General features: G+C 41.1%; 2 long non-coding RNA genes across 3 annotated transcripts in view; one reads left to right on the top strand and one right to left on the bottom strand.

The window, feature by feature from the left end:
• LOC148189610 (uncharacterized) overlaps window positions 1–15,953 on the top strand; it is a 43,484-nt gene extending 27,531 nt beyond the window's left edge. Inside the window, exon 3 of the long non-coding RNA XR_015776555.1 lies at window positions 15,714–15,953. This is a non-coding gene — a long non-coding RNA (uncharacterized LOC148189610). The remainder of the gene's footprint in view (window positions 1–15,713) is intronic.
• Window positions 1–17,643, bottom strand: part of LOC148189609 (uncharacterized) — a 73,236-nt gene that overhangs the window by 28,843 nt on the left and 26,750 nt on the right. The window lies entirely within an intron of this gene.

Below are 17,643 nucleotides of genomic sequence, written 5' to 3'. Positions count from 1 at the left end.
TTGAAGCGTATGTCAGTGTGAAATTTTGCTGTCACACTGTGGAACAAAATGAGATGACATTTTGGGAATAATGCCATCCAAGTGTTTTGAAGTTTCTCCGTGGTAATCCAGACAGCATGCAGATGATTCGTCGAATGTATTCAGCGGTGTTGAGACCGCTCTCGAGAAAACATCACTTACAGTAGATTGTTCTGGTGGCATTTCAGTTTAGTGCGAGTGGTTTGGCTGAACCAGCAAAGCGAAGGCTGCGTGATGCGTGTTTAGTGAGTTCTGACACGGTCCAGATCTCGGGTGATCCTCCTCTATTGAATAAGCACATGTCTTTGGGGACAAGAAGATTAATGCTGCTCCCACTGAACTCTGGGATATCCCTGTCCTTGGCTGGGCAAGGTTTCGGGGTTTGCGGGTAATGGGGGGAAACCACTTCCCTTGCTTGTTAAACAAGACCATTAAAAGGCATTATGAGCTGGCCTCTGGAAAGGCTTTTGCGTGTCATTGCTTGCATCTGTTGGAGGGTGTTTCTGGGCTCTCTTGTTTCTTTGATTATTCCAAAATACAGTAATTCTGCTCCAAAGTGTTACAGAAGTCAGTGGAAACGCTGAGGTCCTCAGTGAGAAGCAGCCTACCGTGACGTGAGACGACACGTCAGTCAAGCCTACAGTATGTGAAGCATGGTCAATATCGGTGGAGTTTTTAAAAAGTTTGTTTTGATTTGAATCCTGATCATAAAAATATACGCGCAGAACAACAGTCAGAAAATAATGATCCAAACTGACACATTTCTAACTTCAAAGCTTCGTCATGCTAACATGCAGCACATCCCATGATCTGAGCCATCCAAAGCCATGTCAGACCCTCCGACTATAATCACATGTTTTCCAGGTAACACTGCTGGGATTAAGGTTCAAGTGTGGAGGAAGCTTTGGTGGCTGTTCCTTCACGGGTCAATAGCTCTGGATGGGGTTTCACCAGCTTACTGGACGTGTAAATATTTTTTTCTCTTGGTGTGTGAAGTCCTTTTGATGTTTTCAGTTACTAGTTAGTTTCAAACTCGTATTTTGTAAGTTTGGGCTCGCAGGTCATGCTGACATCATGAGTTAACTGCTTTCTGCGAAGCAGGCGCTGTTTTATCCAATCATAAACACATAAACTCTACAATGACAGACGTTGCTCCAGCAATACAAACAACATTTCTTGTACTCTTCACATAAATATGTGCATTGTGCATATGTGCTGTGTTTGTGAGAGCAAGGAAATTAAAGCAGGATGGAGAACGAAGAGTCCAAAATAGTTTTCATTATCGTTTGCAAAAAGTTTCATTCTAATAATCACAAAGAGCAACATTAACATCCAAACATTCCTTAATTTTTATAATTACAGGACCATGGTTCACCAGAAGGGATTCATATTTTTTCTAAAAAAAACCCCAAACAAACATTTTCTGGTAATCCCACGACACTGACTTGATTTTAAGGTAAACTGAGCCACAGTCAAACACGCTGGTCATATTTCAAGCAATATCAAATACAAAGAAAGGGAAATATGCATAAACCTATGGGTTCCAAGCCTGTCCACTGTATTACTGTAAAACTTCAATAAATAGCCCAGGCTACTATTTCCTTCAAACCACTGAACTCAGCAGGTTTATATTTGGGACGGGCGTCTTTATGAGACAGGCTTTTATTTCTTTTCTCATAAAACTGTTGCCCAGCAAAGACGGAAAATACAATCAAATTGTTTATTTAACCTCTAATTTGTGTCTCTCTTGTTTACTATGGCGGTTTTCCTGTCTTCTTTGGTGCTCACAGTTTCAGTAAAATGAACTAAATGACTGAATCGTAGGAAATCTTACCAAACTAACAATGTGAACGTTACTAGTTTGTATTGTGTATTCCCAAGATTAAACCTTTTCAGCAGTTTATGATAGTCTTTTTACTGGTGCTGCAGAGGCTTGAACCAGAGCGGTGCACAGCGGAAAAAGGCAATGATAGCTTTAAACTGTCCCATCATCGCTTATCACATTTTTTCTCCATCAGTTCACCAACTTTTCTACCTTAGCGAATGGCAAAGACTCCTTTATCCTCTATTCACAGATTAGAACAGATGAATGGAAATTACAAATAGATGGATGGCTAGCAATAGTTAGTATTAACAACACCACAAGAAACTCATACTGCAATAGAACCAATGCACATTTTATATACACTGGCATACATTTTCCAGACTATTACTACTACTGTTAAAAAACTTGCAAAAATGATACTAAATATCTTGTAAAGTAGATAATAATGTAATTAGGACCAGAAACTTGCAAATTTAATTCAAACTTCAGTGTCAAAACTTTTCCTACCTCAGCCTTCTAACCTATAATACTATAATAATATAATAATATCTTTAAGTGTAATATTACCTCCCCTCACATCTGAGTTGACACCACACACAAAACTAATTTAAAAACTGGTGTAGCAGCTGATGTTTTCTTGTTTGAAAAAAATAACTTTGCATGCTGTGCTGTTTGCTTTAGCCTGACGTAACAAAACATTTCTTTCAACTTGCTTCACACTTGTGTTATAACGAGGCTCAACGACAAACATCTGCTGCAACTGGAATGAAATTATGGAAAAGATTAATAAGCCTGCGTGCATGCAGGGCCGCTGGTGTGTTGATGTGCGTTTGAACGGACAATGCAAATCGATCGCTCGTCCCCAGTTTCCCTCCCCAGTCTCATTACTGGGGAACAGTCTGCCAGACAACCACAAACAAGTGGTGCATGTAACAGCAGTTTATTGATTCCAAATACATACGGCTTTGGGCTGTGTGTGCATTGCCACAAAATATATATATTTTCTATATTTACTGTTTGACTGTCAGTTTATATTGGGAGTCTTTCTCATCACTATTTGTTTTATCTGTCCATCAAACAAAGAGCTTTTTAAATAAATATTTTGTGACACATTGTGGTTTATAAACCTGGCCGGTGGTATAGTGAGACTTAAATTCTTGGATGACTTCTGCACGGGTTTAACCCGACGCCGTGGAAGCGACCAGGAACCCTGGAACTAAGTTCACGCTGCAGGTCTGGCACACAGTGGAACAAAAAAAAAAGGGGGTTAATGTGATTAAGGTCGTGTCTGAATAGAGACTTCCCTGTTCCCCTTCCAAGGAGGAGGATTAGATTTGTCATATGCACAGAGGAGCCCTGACGGTGGTTGTGCACACTTCGCTGCTCTGGAGGAATCCGTGAAGCGAGTGTCCGTGCTGTTTGGGATGTTCATCGGACAAAGTAATATGAGGGCAGTGTCAGCTGGAGAGGGACTGGGCTCATTTCCCAGAAATAACACACTCGTGCATGTGGATATTACCAGAATGCTTGAATAAGTGAAAGAAGGCACCAGAACGCTGGAGATGTAATATAATCTGTGCTGCGTAGTTGGATGGCAGTGTGTGAGGGTCATTAAGTGTGCATGTTAACACAGAATGAGAATGGCATTGCTTTCTCTCTTTCTCTCTTCCAGTACACCATCATTCCAGTGGCAGTGGATGGCCCTCTTATTAGGTCAGCTGAAAGTGGAAAATTAGCACAATTCCCCCAGGCTGGGATTTATCCCACATCTCTTCCAATTAGCTTCTGAGCTTCTGGAGATAATTGCAGTGTACAGTGCAGAGACAGGAGCTCCCACAACCTCGCTGCTGCTTCTGCTGCTGCATTCCTGTCTCCATTCCACAGACAGTCGTGCACTTCCTCACGGAGAAAGTGAAAAAAAAAAAAAGAAACTGAGAGAGGAACTATAGGATCAACATCCCTTCTCTCCTGGTTAATCCAGCTTGGAGGCGGGCCCCTCCCTTGAGCCTGGTTCCGTTAAGTACTTACATACCAAGAGTTTGGAGTTGGGAGAAGTTTTGCATGTGTTGTCATTTATAGCGCTATCATCTTTAATAACGGGGAGGGATTAGCGCCATCGCCTTTTGATCCTATAATCCGCACTCCTCAAAATCCAAAACTTTATCGGCTTGCCTCTCCGCTGGACCCGCTGATCTGCTGGGAAAGGCAAAAAATTGACCTCAAATGAGGCGCTGTCCTGTGAAATCTCCGACAGGTGACAGCAGTAATTCACGGCGGGGAGAACAGTTGGCCCTAATGTGGCCATCGGAGATGAGTCTGTTGGCTCATATGAGGCTGTTGTCAAGGGAGATTAAAGGACTTCATAAATATGCCCTTCCATTTTGCGGTGCCGTATATCACCGGGCTGCATTAATCAGCGCTGCCCATCCATAGCGCAGTAATTGCATCTGAAGATGAAAGCCGGGGAACTTCATCTTTCCACCTGTACCATACATCCCATCACGGATTTGTCACATATGATTCATGTCAAATACGGACACAACACTGCATATATCCTCCTCTCAGCATACATACATGTAAAGAGACCCGATGATAACCTTACATACAGGACAGGACATGCAGTGGCATGAGGGGTAACTTTAGATCCAACTGAAACTATATATTGTAGTTTCGAACCATTTTTGATTAATTATATCAGGGATACTTACCTCGATTTGCTAAGGGGCCACTTTTACAAAATGAGAGGAGGCCAGGGGCCAGTGGCAGCAGCCCCAAACGTGTTTCTAGGATTGTAGGACATTAACGGGGTTTTAAGATGTTTCTAGGATTTAAGGACATTTCTGAGATTTAAGTATAGTTCTAGGATTTGGGGGCGTTCCTCCGATTTTACAACATTTCTTGGATTTTGGTACATTTCTTTGACTTTGGGACAATTTTAGGATGTTAGGACATTTCTCAGATTTTAGGACAATTCTCTGATTTTCAGATGTTTCTAGGATTTTAGGACATTAAGGTTTTAGCAAGGACGTCTGTTGGGGGATGCAGGGGTTCAACCAATGGTACCTTTTTTGATAAACAAGCTCTATTTTGATGCTGTACTCTGGCACTTCATGTATGTTAAAAGTACAAAATTAATCCCCGGTATGAATCACTTTATTTCCATTGTGAGTTAGAAAATGATTGGGGGACCACCCTATGAGGTTGTGTCACATTTCTTTTTTGTTGTCGGAAATGATAAAGGAGCTCCCGGGAATGTTATGTTCTTGCTTACAGTGCTAGAAAGCAGTAAATGAAATCCATATAGTCAAAGTATTTAGAGGAACAGGGAAAAGAATTTAGGTTCCTCCCTTAATTCTTCCATAGCCCAGCGTTCATCACCAGGACCGGCGATACAACTTGCTCTCTTCATTAACATGACATGGACTCCCCTCCCATCGCATCCCCACGATTGATGTTCCACTTTCATTTACGGCCCTCCTCTCTCTCCACCGCCGTGCCTTACGCGGAGAGGGAGCAGGTTCATCTCAGCATCAGCTCGTGGTCGCACACTGGAACTAATTAACGAGCCGGGCCTCCGTTTATGTTAAGCAATGTTTGAGAGCGGAGAACGACAGGAGCTTAATTACACGGTGCTGGAGACAAGAATAGCCGCTAAAGGTTTCAAAGTGTGCGGGGTTGCAGCACGGGCTCGAGGCTCTGGGCCGAGGCTCGCGTGCGCTGTCTCTGAGTGGATATTAAAGTCGTGTGTCACATTGTTTCTCTCTGAGATTTGCGAGGATCGTATTTCTTGTGGGACGTGTGCAGGGTGAAGACATACAGTAGATTTATCCTCCCTCTTTTTGCATTTACATTCATCAGAGGCATGAGCAGAGAGCTTCAGCATTACAAAGCTGCGGACTCAGACACTGAAGGATGGAATTAAGGAACCTCAGCTGAATACTGCCAAAGGACCCGAGACAGCTGTGTGTGCATATACATTAAAATGTTTGTTTGGCTGATTCTCTGTGTCAGTGACACTTAACTGACGGCCAAAACTGGCCCACTTTAGGGCACCAGATGGTCCCCCAAAAAATGTTCTAATACACAATAAAATAAAGTTATTCACACTGTGGATTGTTTTCGTACTGTCAGTAAACACAAGATGCTGCAGTGCATAAAACAACATCAAAATAAGTTTTTTTTATTTAGAAAATGCCAGTACAGCATCCTCTGCACCTCCAGCTGCAGTCATAGCTGAGCCCCTAATGTCCTAAAATCCTAGAAATACCTAAAATCCTAGAAATGTCCTACAGTCCTTGAAATGCCTAAAATCAAATGTCCCAAAAACAGGGAGAAGTCCAGAAATCCAAGAGATCTCTTGAAATCTGAGAGATGTCTGAAAATCCCAGAAACATCGTAAAATCTGTGAAATGTCCTAAAATCCGAAAAAAAATGTCCTGAAATCCAATAAATTTCCTAAAATCCTAGAAACATCCTAAAATCCTAGAAATGCCTAAAATCAAACATCCCAAAAACCGAGAAATGTCCTAAAGTCCTAGAGTTGTCTTAAAATCCGCGATACACCCTATATTATATCTGTGATATGCCCTAAAATCCTAGAAACATCCTTAAATATTAGAAATGTCCTAAAACCCTAGAGACCTCCTAATATTAGAAATCTCCCAAAAAAAAAACACAGAAACCTCATAAAATACTAGAAATGTCCTAATATTGAAGAAATGTCCAAAAATCCAAGATATGTCAAAAAATCCAAGAAACGTCTTAAAATCATAAAATGTCCTAAAGTCTTAAAAATTTACTAAAATTGTAGAAATTTACTAAAATTGTAGAAATTTACTTAATTCCTAAAAAATGCCCTAAAATCACAGAAACATGTGGCCTCCTGTCATTTTGCAAAAGTGGCCAGTGGAGTGTCCCTGTTCTAAGTGCTTCCTGTCCTCTGGGTGTATTTAAGTGTGTTTCATGCCTGTATGAGCTCTGAATGTGTGTAACGCAGCTGTGCGATGTCTGGGATGTGCAGTTTTTGGCTGTAACGCAACAATGTCATTACTTTTTTCTCCCCAGTTATGAGTTATGCCAGAATTACAGTTAAAATTCACTATTTACATTTCAGTTACTAATGCCAGTGTGTTTGGTGGGTCCTGGTGCGAGCAGCAGGACCCCTGTGGGTTACGTTTAATGTGTGTTAACCTAAAGAGGGGGCTGCAGAGGTTGACAGGAAGTGAGCACGAGGTTAGCTCGGGGAGACTTCTAGAAAATGTAGCAGCCATAAAACAAAGCACGCTCTTTAAATACTTCACTGATAGATTTACAAACTCCAGGCTGCAGGAAAGGAAGTTCGCTTTATTTGAGATGCTTTTTTTTTTTTTTTTTTTTGGTTGCAATATGCACAAGAAAAATAATGTTAACAACAGGAAGTTTCAGTTATGGATGACAGACTGAGACTCTCGGCTCCGTAAAGGAGAAAACAATAATGGAGGATGTTAGCTTATGCCCCTTCCTTTTATCGTCTTCCACTTTGGCCCCAAAGCTCCGCTCCTCAATGTATGTGACTCTTTGCACTTTTTACTTCTGTTGAAGTAATGATCTGCCACTGTTCTTATAAATTCAAAGCAATAGAGCTTCATAAGAGCTTCCAGATTTGCTGCTGAACACCTCCAGAATGAGGCGGTTTCCACCCCTCAGGGTCCTGGGATGTTCGTTATATTTACGATACACAAAAGGGAGGAAAAATAGATTTAAGTCTATATTTTTTATCTTCAGTGTTAAAGTAAAGAAAGCAAATCTTAGTTTGACAACCCAAATGCCTGATAAATTTTGGCATTGTAGGTTTCTGCAAATATGTTACAGATAGGTCGCATTTGCACTTTATATTGTAGCAGATGCTTAAAATATCCTTTTCCAACAACACAGTTAACATGGTTAGGATTAGGGGCAAAAAAACACTTGGTTATTGTTAGGAAAAGATCATGTTTTGGCCTAAAATACTTGCTTTTTGTGGCACTATCCCCACTGGAAAAAAACAACAATGGGTTGCTAATAAAACACCCATGTTTGAAGACTAAAAATTGGCTTAAATAATGCTGTTTTAGAAAAAAGAAAAAAAAAAGACAACTTGGTGCTAAAGCTATACAGGAAACATGACAACACATTGCTAAAAAGGAAGAAATGACCCATAAATTAGCAAGAAATCTGTGAAAAGTACAAAAAATGACCTGAAAATTTGCCAAAACTAAAGAGAAAATAAAACAAAACAAACAAAAAAAGCAAAAAATTACCTGAAAAAAAAGCTTAAAAGTGATGGTAATTCTGTAAAATAATTTTAAATATATAATTATGAATAAAGTTCACTGGACATTTTTTCTTTGCTTTTTTTAAGTCTTGTTTTTTGCATTTTTCTCGTTTACTATGCTGATAGTACTGACTAAGTTTACCAAGCTAACATCGTAAGTAGTATGTCCATATTGACAAAAGTTTATACATACTTATATGCATGATCTAAGTAGTTAACTAAGGTTATCTCCAAAGAATCAAAGAACTTCTTTTAAAATATACTGCAAGGCAACCTGACCAGACCTCTATTTGACACAGGCCTTTATTTGTCAAATGTGTCACCACACCAGGCTAGTAAAAGGGACTGGGTGTCTTACAGGGATAAGACTTTTATTTGAAGTTTTACGGTATGTATGAAAGAAGAAAATGTAACATATTTATGGTTTACAGAAATGTAAAATGCCAATGTTTTCTCTAGGAGACTGGGCTGACTTTGACGTTACTGTGAACGGTCTGACAGTGGAAGCTGACAGTTTAATCTACTTATGGAAACATTTTTGTAACTTTAACCCCGTGAATCCAATGAAAAACACAGGCTTATTTTGAAGATGTTTGTACGGGTGATATACTGTACCAGTAAAACAGTGTGCCATTACTGCGGTTTATGTTTGGCAATAAAAGCTCGACCTGCTCATGGAGAATATGGAATCAGTTTATGCTGGAGAAAGTGGAAAACTCCACTCGGTCACGTGGTCTTGTTCCTCCAACACATTTAAACAGTTTATTTATGATGCTGCATTCCTGGGTTTCAGCGCTCACCGGGACCTCACCTGCCGTCTGGGTTCAGCAGGAAGCCTCAGACCAGACCGGCTAACCTCTGGCAACGTGTGACGGACAGAGAGGAAAGAACGCTCCGGCTGGTGACGACAGCTCGGTTGCGTGTGAATGCGTGGGGAAGGGATGACTTAGGCGTGTAATCACTGAAAGCAAAAAAAAAAAAAAAAGTAGCCAAATAAGAAAAGAGCACTGTGCTTTAGTTTGGGAAGGGAGGTCCGCCTTTCCTCCTACTTTTCCTCACAATAACCGTTCTGGAGAAGCGGCTGCCAAAGCCGCAGCTCTTATAGAGGAAACCGTGACCAGCTGTGACGCAGCTGCCTACACTTGACACTCCAGCATCACTGAATTATTGCATTCAGCGTGGTGTCCTACACAAGACATCCAAGCCTTGATACTCTTTAAATCTGCAGCCTAGCTATCTATTATCTGCCACCCTTTTACCTTGGTGCTGCGTCACAACCATGAAACAGTGGGCAGCATTGTTTGGCATTACGTGATGCGCGCCCACTTACGGCTGTCAACAGAAAACCACATGGAATTCCCCCGTGCTTTGGTAAATGTCATGTCTGGAAAGAGAAAGCTTTGAGACACGACTTTTACTCTTCTGCAGGCTACTGTGTGGATTTGCTGTTGGGTCGGATGCGTATTTTTGTGAACCAGTGATCACCGACCGATCTAATTACACACTAATCAATCAAAGAGTAATGAGTCTGTGCCTGGTCGGGTGTGGCCCGCTCCACCCCTAATCCGCTGCATCTGTTTAAGGGTAATTCCACAACCCAACTTGTTTAACTTCACACGCTAAATTTTTACTTCTTTCCCAGCTCTCTATCACACATGTCCTGTGTTTTGGCAGGGAGGACATTGAAGGTTTTGATCAGCTTTTGATGCAAAGGGAATCTTGAGGTAAAACAGAACAGGACATCACAAACATATAACATCTGCACTTCATTCATAATATTTTTCATTGTGCTTTTATTTCTGGATTGGAAACCTACAGTCTCATGCATTCTTTCCCACGGTACTTTTAAAGAGCGGATATGACTCTCCTGTAAGCTTAGGGCCAGCTATGACGGAGTATTAATATCATTGTAGATTTATAAAACGGAGGGCAATATTGTGAGAAAAAAAATGCAGAATTTCCAAGATTAATTTTGCAAATCTGCGAGAAAAAAAGTCAGATATTCTCTGAATTTATGAAGTTGCACATTTCTGAGAAAAAAATAGGATATTCTCTGAGTTTATAAGACAGCAATGTCTCCTCAAAGTGGAGATGCTGATGATAATCTAGCGATTCTCCGGATTATTTCCGTATCCTTTAATCCAACTGCAGTATATATTGCAAGTATAATTTGATAAATTCATCCACTGAAGGGGGCACCGTTTTATTTTTCATTTTTATTTTTAAACTTTTTTTCTCCGAAATTTGCGACTTCACTTGTTTTCTTTCAAATTTGCTACATTAATGTCGGAAATTCTGACTTTTTTCACAGAATAGTGGTCTACGTTTTTGTATTTTCTTTTTTTTAAATCTACAGTGGCCCTCATACGCTGTTGTAGCAATCACTCAGTGAAATGATTCATGACAAAAATGTGAATCTTATATGTCATTTAAGAGATTAGTCACTGATTGTCAACCAGCTTTGTATCAAAACACTATGTAGGTAGTATGTGTCAGTGAACTGTGATAAACTTCCGTCCATCCAACCAGTGACTAAATATTGATATCGGTATTGCTGTGAGTCTGGGTCATCCCTCGGTTGATGTAGGATAGGCAAAAAAAAGCATTGGGCTTCAGGCTATTCCTTTATAGGACAGACCTATAAACACAAAACTCTGTGAGTGAGTGACCAATGGAGTCAGTGTGACTGACTAACTAACTGTGTGATAGTGCCTAATTTTAAGAGTATTGTCCTGATTTTAACATATATTTAGGCTTAGGGCTGTGACAGTATGGATTTTTTTTATCATCACAGTGGAAAAGCAACATTTTACCCCCCTCCCCCACCACCACCACCACCACCACTATCTTTCCAACTGTGAAATACTTCTTTAAGCAGTTAGTGGAGCACAGCAAGGTATATATAACTGAGAACTATGAATGCATTTACCTCATAAAACATCCCAGTTTGGGGTCAAAGACAAGAATAAGTGCCACTTTCCTCCATTTCCAGTCATACATTTCTGATCTTTTCCTACATCCTACAAATCTCCAGGAGACAGGCTCTGCGAGGCTCTCATGTGCTCTTTTATTTTCCCTTTTCTTTCAACTCCGCTGTGTTGGTGTGGTTCTCTCATGACATTTCTGTAATTAAAGCCAAATGGCATATCCCTCTATTAGCCCCGCAGCTGCTTGCGTTTAATTCCATACAATCAAAGTGTCCTGTTCAGCTGCTCGCTGTCACAGCTACCAAAGCCATTTGTCACAACAGAGATAAAAGAAACATTTACGACCAGTAAAGATATTGCTCATGTTGTTTTACAGAGTTAGGACTTATTTAGGAAAGAAAGACAGACGTATAACATTTCAAAAACAGTGGGAGTTGCAGATAATGCTTCCATACCCGCAGAAACCACCTTTGAAATGAATTTCTGCAGTGCGACGCTGGCGGAGCTGCAAAGTGAAGTGTTAGACTCAAAGCCATCCCTGTTGGGAACTTTAGAAATGAAACCCTGTCAGACACGTACGCACGAACAAGAGCTTAACATTTCCAAAGTTGACACTTGTGGAAAAAATACGGCCTAAGTGTTACCTGATATTCTGCACCCCTGTGTCATAGGTTCCTCCAGATGGGCTTTTCTTTCCAAAACCTTGTGACCTTTAGAAAGCGGCGACGGTGTGTGATCCCATGAACACCCCCAAAAGTCAGAGCACAAGCTTGTTTTTGTTTTTGGACCCGTTTCCTTGTGTTTTGACTGGGTTGCATGTGCGCCAACTCTGGAGTGAGCTCATGCTTTTACACAAATGAACTCATCAGTGAAGCTTATTAAAGCAAAGAGAGCGAATACTTTGGTCCTATACCGCGATCCTCTTCTTTCTACTGCTTTTACATGAGCTGAATCACATCTGGACGTTTAAAACAGCATGTTCAGCATCACAAGGGGTTGCATAATATCATATGAATATATTTTGCTCTGTTTCTCTCCTTATTTCTTTTTTCGAAAACCTCCTGGCCTTGTTACATCGCAGAAATACAAGAATACGGGGGTCATAGGATAAAAAAGCACATCACAGGAGGCCTGTCTCTCAGAATGAAATATATTTGCTTTCATAAAAAGAGCAGAAATTTGAAACTTTCCAGCCTCTTAAAACTGTCTGACTGTGGGCAGCAATATTCCACTGGGCAAAATTATTTCATTTTTTGGATGCTAGTCTTGATTTTTAATGCCACGAGTGAAATGAAGCCAAACTGATTCCATTTCTGGAAAACTTCTTTATTTTTTGCTGGATGAAAATGCATTGAAAATGATATTATTTCTTTACAATTCTCTTTCTGATGATAATTTCCAGTAGCGGAGACCTATTCTGATTGTACGGGACGCAGTGAGGAAACTATTGGACGCCCAAACTCTTTCTGTATCCCGGAGACACGAGGCCTAAACACTTCAGCTTGAATTTAGTGCAATCGTTAAACTATTCTGAAGTAATTATGAGCCATTAAATGAAGAGTGGGATTGCCCTGTCGCTGCTGGAGCAAAAAGTCACTCCACATGAAGGTGATTTCAGGAGACACAAGGGCCTGTGTGCCCTGGCTGCAAGGCCGATGATGGGGTCCTCCAAGTGTGCAGACCACACACAAAACACACACACACACACACACACACACACACTGTAACTCTGAGGGCTAATGACATGAATGTGCATCAAGGCTGCTTATAATTCAAGCATGGATACACGTACAGTTAAGTGTACACACAACGACATGATCTCTCACACACACACACACACACACACACACACACACACACACACACACACACACACACACACACACACACACACACACATCGATGACTAGTATATCATCTCATAAGAATTTGCGAAGCATGATGATTTAGTTCAGTGTCACATTAAGTGAACTCGCTCATCCTTCAGTCTGAATGAGGGCATTAGGCAGCAGCCCAAACACACCATGCAGAGCTTTTATACTCTGCTTTTAACGCTCACACAACTCGCGTAGTAAAGGAAAACGTGGCTTCGAGTTCTTAAAAGATCACATGAAGGACAAAAAAGATAAATGCATGGCAAGACCCAACCAGAAAAATCACAGATACTATTCTGTTTTTTTCCGTGTTACCAGAGAAATATGACTTGGCGAAGGATCAGTCACTACGTTAAAATTCTGTAATTAAAAAACAGAGTAAAACAATCATGATAATCACAAGAACAGCTAGAGTGGGCTGGTAAAGAGAAAGCCACCACGGTCACCACACATCATTCCCGTGGTCCTGCTCTTAAGCACACACACGCAGAGAAAAGTGATGTTAGGTGCCACGGCTCCGTGCAAATGAAGAGGAACGGAGAGCAACGATTCAGCCAGCAGGGCGACCACACCCTTGTTCCGCAGCTTGATATCTAAAAAAAGGGATCCATTTTCAAGCTGCTATAATCACTATTCTTTAATTTAACTTCACCCACAAAATTATCATTTGTACATCAAAAAATTCCATTACAAACTCTAACACAACTTGTTTAGTAAAGTCAGAGTCTCATTTGTCCAGTCATATGCTCAGTAATTACACACACATGTGTTTTTGCTAAAACCTTACTACTTGAAATACTTGAACATAATGCACTTGGGCACTTAAGACCAACTCTTCAGTATCAGCTCAGAACCGAACAGCAGACAGACACCGTTAACAATCGGCTGGTGGACAAAGTGGAGCATGTAGCCGCTAAAGAGAAAGATATTTCCCCTCAGGAGCTGGTGGAGACCAAAACAAAGCTATAATGAGAGTTAGTAGATGCCAGGTGGCCAGAAACACAATTTCAAAAAATGAGAACGTTGCTCGGAGTGGATTTTATATAAGTGCATGTTTGCAATGTCAGTGTTGTGTTCACAGCTTATTTTTGCTGTTCTCAAGTTGCCAAAAACTCAGTTAATGCAGCTTTAAAGAAGACGTAATCTTGCAGAGGCGTGTCACAAAGAAATATGGCTGAAGAGGTGTTGAAGGTGAGGAAGTCGTCAAACTCCCAAAAGCATGGCGCTGACTGGCTGCATGCTTTAATTCGTGTAACTCATCTGAAGTTCAGATATAAGCCGAGACAGAAAGTGAAAACTCATAACTCGATCCCATCTCGTGGATCACGGAGGCCGGCAGCGGCCCAGGCCTCTCAATGAAAACGTCACAGTCGCTCAACCTCAGTGACATCTTATCTGATTTCCCCGTCGCCCCCAGTGTCAGACGCGCAGAGGGATAAGCACTCACTCATTCTGCTTCACCACTCAGAAATGTCCTCTTTTTCTCCCCGTGGAGACGGGGGTCTGGAGTCGGAGCTGACAGTACGATCAGCGTGTCCCCGCGCTGACACGATGCTGACCGCAGAGAAGCTGCTCCAGACTACCGGACAGATGTCTCTCATTTGGCTTTATCTGTTGACACATCCTGTCTGCGTTGCATGCGAGGACAGCATTACGCAGCGGCACCGAGGCCTGAGACACCAGACTGAAACCTGAACTCAGTGGGGAAGATTTTCCTCTGCACTGCCGTCTTACACCACAGTCGCTACCATCACTACACTTGGTTGAAAAGTGAAATTTTAGTCATGGAGTTTAGTTTGCAAGCTGATGGATTGCCATGGGATTTTATGAAGACATTTATGCTTCTATGATGATGAATCACAATGTATTTGTCTTCACTGTGCATAGACTGTCAATGTTAGGTTATTTTTAAAAATATTTGGTTCATGAACAAATATTTGCAAAACCAACCCTGGAATCCATCGGCTCTCCTGCTGACAGCGATAAGCCTTTTGCGGGTGAGAGCCAATATTTCGGGCTGATCCTGTAGCCAGCGGATATTTAAGCCAAGATTTCCTCCTCCTTGCACCGGCCATTTCGGTTCATCTCTATAAACAGATATCTGCATTCATATTTGAACATTTTAAAAAAGCAAATACAAAGCTAACTCGTCATATTTTAGGGTTCCCAGTTTGCATTTAAGCCAATGTATTCAACCTCTCCACATGGACCCTCATATGTGATTGGTCAATACTACTTTGACTATGGACTACAAATGATCTTCTGCATAATTATGCATAATATGTTTACAGAGATTACTACAAAACTCCCAGCAGCCTCAGTTATATGTTATCTTTTGTACTAATGAGTTATACTATACTAATTAAGTCTTTTTATATTTTGTTTTCTTTTTGCACTTCATGTAAAGCATCTTTGAGTACTTAGAAAAGTGCCAACTCATCCATTATCATGAATATTATTATTATTATTATTATCATTATTTTACATAGAAGAAGATGTCCAAAGAACTTTTGCTTTTCACTTTTCAACCAAAGTCCCAGTTTTCATGGTGGCTGAGATGTTTTTTTGCACTGAAAATCTGTAAATGAATGCTTACTGGGATCAAAAAATCAAACACAATAGCTTGGTAGTAAAAAATAACACACGACTGAAATAAAAATCTTGCCCGCTCTTTGTTTTTGGTTTATTTTCATCCTCTTTCATTACATTCTTTAATCTATATTCATCATAAACTCTGCATGATCCTTTGCTCCTCGCTGCTCTGTTCTTTTCCTCAGAGAAAGAAGCCGCCTCGCATATGTATGGACGTCTTGGGAGAACAAGAGCTGACCTACAGTGCTCTGATGTGGTGTTGGGAAGTGACCCGCCCTCCCACACGCACGCCTCCCCTGCTGGTCACTCATGAATATGGCTCTAATTGAATTCACCGGAGACAAACGAGTGTTAATTGGGAGGATAACGATGACCGCAGCCGACTATTCAGAGGCCGGCCTTCAGAAAGGGGGAGGCCTCCTGCCCACCGCAGGCCTGTTCTTCCCAGCAGGAGGGGGTCTGTGGGGGGCTGAGGGGAGGTCGGGGAGGGGGTGGCTCTACAGTCCTTTGTGCTCCTTTTCTTTGGGAGGAAGCAATAAAGCAATAAAAAGCCTTGGTAGTTGAGTCCTCTGTGCTCTGACTCTCCCTACGCTCCAGCGTGAAAGAGGGGGGCCCTGTGACAGATCATAACCGCTAACAACAACGAGGCCTGTGTGTGTGTCTGTGTGTGTCTTTGTGTGTGTGTGTGTGTGTGTCTGTGTGTGTGTGTGTAGCAGTGTTTTATTCACTTCCGATTGTGCTGACAATTTCAACGTGATCACATCCCCGCAGCAATACTTCAATATTTTTAGTCTTTTTATGATGCAAATGCAAAACAGGTACGGCATAAACATATTAATTATTTAACAGGCTCATGTGTCATCACCACACACACACACACACACACACATCCACACATACACACACACACACACACACACACACACACACACACACATACACACATACACACACACACGAATGCCTGACTGTGGGTATCAGCCTTCATTTTTCTACAGTATATGAATCGGCCTGCAGGACCTTTGCCCGTTGCACTGGATATTAACTTTGTTTCTTTTATTACAATCCTAAAGTACTTCAACAATATTTAAAAAATATGAAGGCAAACGTCTTTACACTCACTCGGCCTCCTTAGATTTCATTGCTTTGTTATAGATTCTTTATGAGATAATATGATCGGAAATGCTTAAACACTGAAAAACACACATGGAAGTAAACAGTTGCAGGCAGCTCTGTTTTATTCATTTCAATGTTTATGAGGATAAAGATAAGGTGGGATACCTTCTGAGGCCAATAATTGAAGATATACTGAAAAAACAAAAGTATGACATTTTGGTCTTGCAACATTTATTATCCTCATTTTTTTTTTGGCTGCACCTTTTTCCAATTTGATTAAAGTGTCTTGGCTCAGTTCAGCTGTTTTTATTTCCTAGAATAAACTTTTTTTTCCTGCTTCAGCGTTATTATGTGCTTCTACTTTCCAGTAGGAATTCTTTGTCCAATTTGGGTCAGAACACAAACTTACATAGTGAGCACGTAATACAACTTTAACACACACTTTCGCTCACAAACTATCTGCCTCCTCTTCAACCAGGTTCTCAGAGCCGCTCATGATAGCCCTTACAAAACCACATTACCCAGGAGCATACCTGAACCGGGCTGCTTTTCTCCATCAGCAGCTGACAACACACAACAATACACAAATACTGCCCTAGATGTAACACAACACAGCGCAGAGTCCAGAGGCGACACTAAAGAGTTTAAAAATCCTACACAAACTTACTTAAAGCAGACAACAAGCAGCCACACATTCATTTTTTTGTGGCAGCCTGGCACAGTTAAAATATCTGTGCCATGTATTGATTTTAAATTTTTGAAGCTGGACCATTCATTTGGAGCACAATTAAAATATACTGCGTATATAGTTTGGTTATTCACTGCATCACAGTCTCGGAGCGTAGAGCGCACTTTGGGCACAGACGGAGCAGTGAGTCTAAAAGTTTGCTTTCACTTGGCTCTGCGGTAGCTGCTCCTCTCATCCATCAACTGATCTATCAGCTCTGAACAGATCAAGGGATCAATTATCAACCCACAACTTGAACTGCTGTTGAGGAA

The sequence above is a fragment of the Plectropomus leopardus genome, chromosome 5 (assembly GCF_026936395.1).
Source record: "Plectropomus leopardus strain MGB_pleo_1.0 chromosome 5, ASM2693639v1, whole genome shotgun sequence".
In the NCBI taxonomy this organism is placed as follows: Eukaryota; Metazoa; Chordata; class Actinopteri; order Perciformes; family Serranidae; genus Plectropomus; species Plectropomus leopardus.
The sequence above is the reverse complement of the archived record's forward strand: the minus strand, read 5'-3'. Positions and strand labels throughout refer to the sequence as shown.